The 7,602-nt window shown below is 43.4% G+C and overlaps 1 pseudogene; it reads right to left on the bottom strand.

Moving 5' to 3' along the window:
• Nucleotides 1–1,890: 1,890 nt before the first annotated feature.
• LOC125425216 overlaps nucleotides 1,891–7,602 on the bottom strand; it is a 44,255-nt pseudogene continuing 38,543 nt past the window's right edge.

Here is a 7,602-nt window from a genome sequence, read left to right as displayed (position 1 = left end):
AGTGTTCACAGCCTCAGCCCAGAAATGTTCAGGCATGTTGGCATCCAGCAGCAAACACCGTTTTATAGTATGTAGAACCCCAGAATTTCCTCTCAGCAACGGCCCGTTCTCAAAGGAGAGAAAGGGTTGGCGGTCTTTCTGTTGTTGCATATGCCTTTCTTTCTCAACCAGTTCTGGAACCCAGAGACCCAGGAACTCACCTCCTCTGTCCGTTTGGAGGCAAAGCCGCACTTTATGTGAAAACTTGTCTTTCCACCATTGCCACCCTCTTTAAACCTTGGGTAAGCCTCATCTTTGGATTTCAGGAAAAGACTATAGGTGAACCTGCTTTATAGTCATCCACAAAACCATGTGGTACTTTGCATGCCCTGACTGGGGTTGAAATGGTCCAGAAAGGTCTGCATGGAATTAAACCAAATGGCCTATCCTGACTGTCTGGTGCTTTTCCTTGTAGAAGGAAATGCCTTTTACTTTGGCCTATACTGCACACAGTACAAATCAGGAATAATTAGGACAGGACTTGAAAACTTTCCAAACCACACAACCTGGACATGTTTCCTAGCACTTTGAAACTGGCATGTCCTAGCACCACCCGGTGCATATAATGAATACTCTGAGTCATCATGCATAGGTTTGTTAACTGCATTAGCCATGCTTTGCCCTACAGCATTGTTATTTAGCTGATAAAGGTTATTCTGCAGTATACCGGTGGCACAGAGCTCTCCCTTGTTTCTTAATAGAACAGAGTCTGCCCACTAAATTCCACCACACCATAACCCTCAGCTGTCAATCTTACAGCAGCTTAACAAACAAAATTCAAATGAAGGCTGAAAATATACATTACTCAGAGAGCCATTTAGAGCAGGAACAAATGTTGATCGCTTGTAGTTTGCGCCTTTGCTGCGGTGCCATCAGCTAAACAAGCGTGGTCAATAACGGAGGTTGGTATGCGTGGTCAGTAAGGGAACTTTCCTTATTCACTATATGCTCAGAACAAGCAGAGTCAATGAGCCACTTGGTGAGTTGGAGTCATGCTCACTTGGCTTGGTACCGGGAAAGTAGATGCTTTGTGATTCCTGTCTGTTAGCCCTGGCTTTCCAAGGTGGCTTGTTCTTCCTCTGCGCCACTTTTGCATTTGTACAGGCCCGTGCAAAATGGCCAGGATTCCCACAACGAAAACATTTTCCACAGCACGGGAAGTAGGGACGGCAGAATCAGCAGGAAAATCCACTCTGCGATGATTTCTCCAGCATTAACTCTCCAAGCCTGATGATCCCTCTGCTTCTGGTGGTCTAGCAACTTGGCAGTGACGTAATCGAAAGTCGGCGTGAACTCATACGCATCTGGAAACTACTGCAGCCTACCAACTGGTCCCAGCTGCTATCCAGCGGCCAAAGCAACGAATAAACTTTTGTGGGAGTCTTCAAACTGTAAACCTCGATCAGCGAGCTGTGCAAACGATTCACGCATCTGCTTCAGATGCTCAAACACGAATCCTCCTGGCCTCAGTTTGAGATTGTAAAGTTGTCTTGTGAGGAGGACCTTTGCTCCAACCGACTCACACTGATAGATGCCTTTCAAAGCCGCCCATGCCTTGGCTGCAGTCTCAGCTACACCGCCAGATAAACCAACTTTAATGAGAGTTTCCACTGCTAGCACAATAGGCATGCGCGTGCTTTTTTTCATCTGCTGCGTGCGGCTCAGCAACTGTAGGGGCCGCTGGAAGGGTAGAGATAACATTCCACGGGTCCTCGCGAGTGGAATGGCTCTGCATCTTCTGGCTCCAAGCCACATAGTTATGCTCATTCAGCCTCTCAAACAGTAAAAGCACGGACATAGTGGAAGTATGGCAATGGCTGAGTCACACAGCCGCGCGGTACGCACTCACTGTTACTCACGCGATTTGCTGCGGCGTAGGAGCTGGGCCCGCAACCTGAAAAGGATCCACTCAGCAGCGGTGGTGGTAACAGCAGCAGAAGCGCAGTTGAGGAAAGGAAAGCGGGAACGGGCGTTGTTCGCTTCAAAAGAACAGAAGGGGTTTTATTCCTTTGTTTAAAGTCACCAAAACAGTCTGACAGAGTGCAGCGCAGCAACTGGATAACCAAAGCTCGCATAGACCAAACTGTTCTGTGCATATATATAGAGACATTCAACCAATCAGGGAGCAGTGATGCAATCACACCAGATGTGCTTAGTCATGGTTGCATCACCCACTGAAACTAGGTGAAAGGTAGAGTATTGCATCAGCCAAGCTGTCAAGTAGATTTTGGTGATCTAACTGTCAAGTCCTAACAAAAAGCCTAACCCATCACACTGGTCTTCTCCTAATATTTGTTTCCAATATTTGATATTTGCACATAAACTATTGACTCAACTGTTAACTCAAGCTATAATGGAATGAGTACTTTGGAATCTAGAAAACAGTACTATGGTTTTGGGGAGAGTCAATGATGTCAGAGATCATTAAGTGTGAAGCTAAACCTGACCCTGAGATTAATTCAGTTCATTTACTGCATCTTGGAATTCAATATGAACATTTTTCTTTTGTAGAATTAAGTCCTTGGCCTATGAAAGGCACTAGGCACAAACATTTCTGAAAGCTGTTTTTACCTAAAGACTGTTTTTTTTTCATTTTGAGCAATTTCTGAACCAAAATTCATTGGGTTCCTAAATGTGTTAGAAGAGTAGGGTTTAAAAGATTTCTCACAGTGAGGCATTAATGACTGTCAATCGCCTTGCAAATGCACTGCAGAAAATATTTGCCTGTCTCCTTGACATTGATAAATTATTTACCTGAGAATGTTTTTCCTAATCTCTGATCCTGTCTTCTACCCCAACATGACGAATTCTGGCGTAACCAAGAATTCCTGATTGGGCTATCATTCAAGAGACCTGACAGCTGTCTGTCTGATTATTTGTAATGAGCAAACTTGGATTGCAGTAAGGCTGGGGGCCTGTAGCCAAGGATTTGTCTGCTAAATTTCATCATAGTTCATCACCCATATCAGAGGATCCAGGATTCTCTTGTTCCTGTGCAGTTTGTCACTTTCTTTGCCTCCCACAAAATCCTAATTTTACTCTGTCCATCTCTGCCAGGTTGAATTCATCACTAAGATCCTAACTGTAGCCTACTCTTCCTATGCACATTCTTATCATCATCCTTCCTTTCTGTCTTGTTTCCCTCAATCCCTCCTTATGCATAAGATGTTCATAGAAAAGATTAAAAGACTTTGGAGAACAGTATAAGATTCAAATCTACATTTGTGTTCTGTTCCATAATCTTAATTTCACATTTTCTGTTTGGGTTCCTGAGTAAAAGGTATGTTTGACTGAACTATTGTTAGAAAGCTTTGTGGGCTTTGTTCCTGGCAGTTCCACCTCCTTGACAAAACTGCAAATCTTTAACCAGCACGCTTGATGCAAAAGTCAGCACATGAGGCCTTCTTAGGGTCTTGACTTAGGAACAACTATGACACATGCTTCAATGAATGTCTGAAGCAACCCTCCATGAGCATAATGAATATTATTTAACTTGAATTATTTATGCTTCAAATTTTTTATCAGACTTTTGTACACTTAATTGATGGGTGTGGAATCGCTGAGGTCTAATACAAGGGTGGTTTTTCTTTCTATTTCTCTCTAAATTACATGCTTTTTACCTTGCAGGAAATTGTCACATATACACCTGACCTATATTATTCCATGAAATTACTCAAGAGCAGAATATTGAAGGATCACTTATTTTAGAAGTGCCACACTTAGGTTGTTTCTGCATGGTGGCAGAAGTGGCTGGCCACTGGCATAATTTATGCCGGTGGAGCCTTGGGACTGATCACACGGTCCCATGCAGGCAGTCCTGAAGCCGCTGTGGGCCGCAGGGGCTGCTCTGCATGGAGCCGCCTCCGGTTTGTTTTGTTTACCTACTTTGCCTCCCTGAGAAGCTCTGGACTGAGGAAAGGAAACACCTATGCTGCCCTCCGACCCCCAGGGGTTGGAGGGCAGCATGAGTGTGTCCTTCCCTCCCTCTGGAGCTTTGCAGGGAGCAAAGGTAAGTAAACAAAACAAACCAGAAATACCTAAAACGGTGCCCTCATGCCGGTGTGCTTTGCACGGCGCCAGTGGGAAGACACCACTTTCCAAAAAACTCGCTCATTGAGCGAATTTTGAAAGCAGCATTTTCCTGCCATTGGGGGGGGGGTGAACAGGGTGCTGCTGCACTGCAGTAGCAGCAGCTGTGTGAACAGCGCCCCAGGGACGGTGTTTTACTGTCCCTGGGGCGCTGTTTTTGGACTGTGCAGAAACATCCAAAATGTTAGAACCACACTGACTTTTAAAAAATTCCAAGTATGGAGACTATGTGTGTTCTGCTATATGTGATAGTATTTTACACATTGTATCGAAATTATGCCATGTATTAATTGCCTACTCATTTTTCATAGCTGCTTTTAAAATGGCAAGAGGATGACTGTAATTCCTGCTATTTCAGACTTGAATTCAGAATGAATTGGATCCTGTTTTTATGCAAACAATTTCCACCCTAACCTTGACCTGTCACATAAATTTTTTATCCAATCCTTCCTTTCAGGAGATGAAGGAAAGATATATAGTGGCCTTTGTTCTAGTTTATGTTCTTAGCAACCCTGTGAGATAAATTCAGCCAAGAGAGAGTGACTAGCCCTCAGTCATCCAATAAGCTTTATGGGTCAGAGTAGATTTGAACCTGGTTTTTTTTTTACCAGAACCTGGGTTTATTCACCAGAAGAAGAAGGAGGAGGAGGAGGAGGAGGAGGAGTTTGGATTTATATCCCCCCCCTTTCTCTCCTGTAGGAGACTCAAAGGGGCTTACAATCTCCTTTTCCTCCCCCCCCACAACAAACACCCTGTGAGGTAGGTGGGGCTGAGAGAGCTCCGAAGAACTGTGACTAGCCCAAGGTCACCCAGCTGGCATGTATTAGAGTGCACAGGCTAATCTGAATTCCCCAGATAAGCCTCCACAGCTCAGAGCAGGGAATCAAACCCAGTTCCTCCAGATTAGAGTGCACCTGCTCTTAACCACTACGCCACTGCTGCCATTAGAACTATTAGCCCCATTATAACATGAGCTCTTTTGCTGACAGATTCTTTCATCATGTTCATGGGCAAGCCTGGAACAGATAGTTTGTAAGTTCTTTTGTAAACAAAAAAAATGCAACCAATTTTAGCAGAACAAGAAAAAAATTGAAAGAAGGGGAATTGGGTTTTGTAAATACATTTCTCTTGCTGCAGAAAATAAAAGGAAATTCAGTTTGATTAAACATCAGATCTAGTGTAGTAGAAGTATATGACTGGAAAATAAAGGAATTATGAACAATTTTATTTATTACTAGGCTTCAAATGTCACTAATGGCCACTTCTATTGCTCTTGGTCTGTAACACAAGTCTCTGAAAGAATTAAGGAAATGAAGTATTATCTCTGTGCCAAGAACACCTCATCTGTCAAGTTGGGTTTGAATGCTGTCAATTGAATAAAAGCAGGGATAGGCAGGGAGCTGTAGTAGTTGTCATAGTTGGGTTTTACTCATAATAATAGCCTTTAAAGGGGCTTGGACAGATTTATGGAGGAGAAGTCGATCTATGGCTACTAATCTTGATCCTCCTTGATCTGAGATTGCAAATGCCTTCGCAGAGCAGGTGATCGGGAGGAGTAGTAGCAGAAGGCCATTGCTTTCACATCCTGCGTATGAGCTCCCAAGGGCACCTGGTGGCCCACTGTGAGTAGCAGAGTGCTGGACTAGGTGGACTCTGGTCTGATCCAGCAGGCTCTTTCTTATGTTCTTATAATGACTGTACCAAGAAGTGTGAACCACCAAAGAACCAGTAGCTATGTGAGGTCTTGTTTTGATTAAAAGCAAATGAACCCTGGAAAGGGATGTATCTATTATCTAACATGCATTTGAAAATCTATGGCTCATTCTGCATATGCAGAATAATGCACTTTCAAACTGCTTTCAGTGCTCTTTGAAGTCGTGCGGATTAGCAAAATCCACTTGCAAATAGTTGTGAAAGTGGTTTGAAAACACATTATTTTGCGTGTTTGGAAGGGGCCTATGTATCAGATATACCCATTAGAAGCCTCAAAGAACTGATGGAAGTTGTTTGAACATACTGGCATACTGAGGAAGATGCACGAAAAACATTCTATATGCGCGAGACGTTTCTATGTAGAACCTACAGAATTGATACATGGACTATATGGAACTGAAGTTTTGTTGCTGAATAGAGAATTGAATGGACTAAGTGATGATTTATGTTTAGTTATAAGAGTTGGAAGACTTATGCTGTATTTTTAAGAACCTTGTCAGAGAAATAAGGAAATGTAAATACAAATAGAAGTGTTGAGTTGTTCAATTATATATAAGATTAGACACAGCCAGAGTGCAACGTGTGTATTTTTGAGTTTATTTGGGCTAATGTTGACATTGCACTCTTAAGATAGTTGGTGATTATATTCCCTGTCTCAACATATCATAGAAATCAAGCTAAATTTCAATAAAAGATAAACCAAAACTGCTACTATTATTTCTTTCCAACAAAGCTTGTCACATTTAATTCATTTTGATATGTTCAGGTGCTATTCCTGTTCAGGTGCTATTCCTTATATTTTTTTCTGTCTACAGTTATGATTCATTTGTGATTTCAGAAGGATAGGGTAGGATTTTTTTGTCCTTGGCAATATCTTCACAGGCTATCACAAGGGTTGGCCTAAACATTATGCTAAATTCTACACAGAGAATTCTCTGGGTACTGTTGTTCAATTGTCTGTCTTGCCCCAATTTGTAAAGTGTGAGCTGCTTGGTCCATGCATACAAGGCTTTTAAAAAGCTCTCCCAAACCTCAAAGAGGTTGTCTGTGTCCCATGCACGTAGGTAAGGGGGGGTTCTCGGGTTTGAACCCCCCCATTCATGTCCAAAGCTCTGGAACCAGCGGCACGTGCCTAACGGCGCGCGCAATTTTAATTTAATTTTTTTGTTTTTTAAATTAATAAGGACATATTTGACAGATAGTACGTGCAGATAGCTCCAGGGGGGCAGTGACTAAAAGCTTAATATTTAAATATCTAAACAAATCAGATATGAAGGCAGAAAGCCAGCAGGGGGATGGGGGCTTTCCAGTGTTTTGCACTGAGTGTCACATGTATGACTATCTGCCACTAGGACAGAAGTCGTGGGTGTGCCCTCGCTGCAATGAGCTCCTAGCACTCAAGGAACGTGTGCGTTCTCTTGAAGCCAAGGTGGCAGACCTGGAGAAGCTGAAAGAGGCAGAGAGGGTGACAGACGAGGCTTTCAGGGACCTAACAGCCGGGTCCCACTCCCAAGGTGACATCTCTTCAGATGTCATGGAGAATGAAGGCCTTGGGGATGGAGGGTGCCAGTCTGAGGTGGGGGAAGATGCTCCCTTAGATGGGATCCCTTCCTTAACTGGTGATCAGCTATCCTCTCGCACTGAGGATACCCCTCGGGGAGGTGGGGGGCTCCTTGTAGTGGGTGATTCGATCATTAGAAATGTAGAGAGTTGGGTTTGTGAGAGGCGTGATGACCGCATGGTGACTTGCCTGCCTGGTGC

The sequence above is a fragment of the Sphaerodactylus townsendi genome, unplaced genomic scaffold, assembly GCF_021028975.2.
Source record: "Sphaerodactylus townsendi isolate TG3544 unplaced genomic scaffold, MPM_Stown_v2.3 scaffold_22, whole genome shotgun sequence".
Classification (NCBI taxonomy): Eukaryota; Metazoa; Chordata; class Lepidosauria; order Squamata; family Sphaerodactylidae; genus Sphaerodactylus; species Sphaerodactylus townsendi.
The sequence above is the reverse complement of the archived record's forward strand: the minus strand, read 5'-3'. Positions and strand labels throughout refer to the sequence as shown.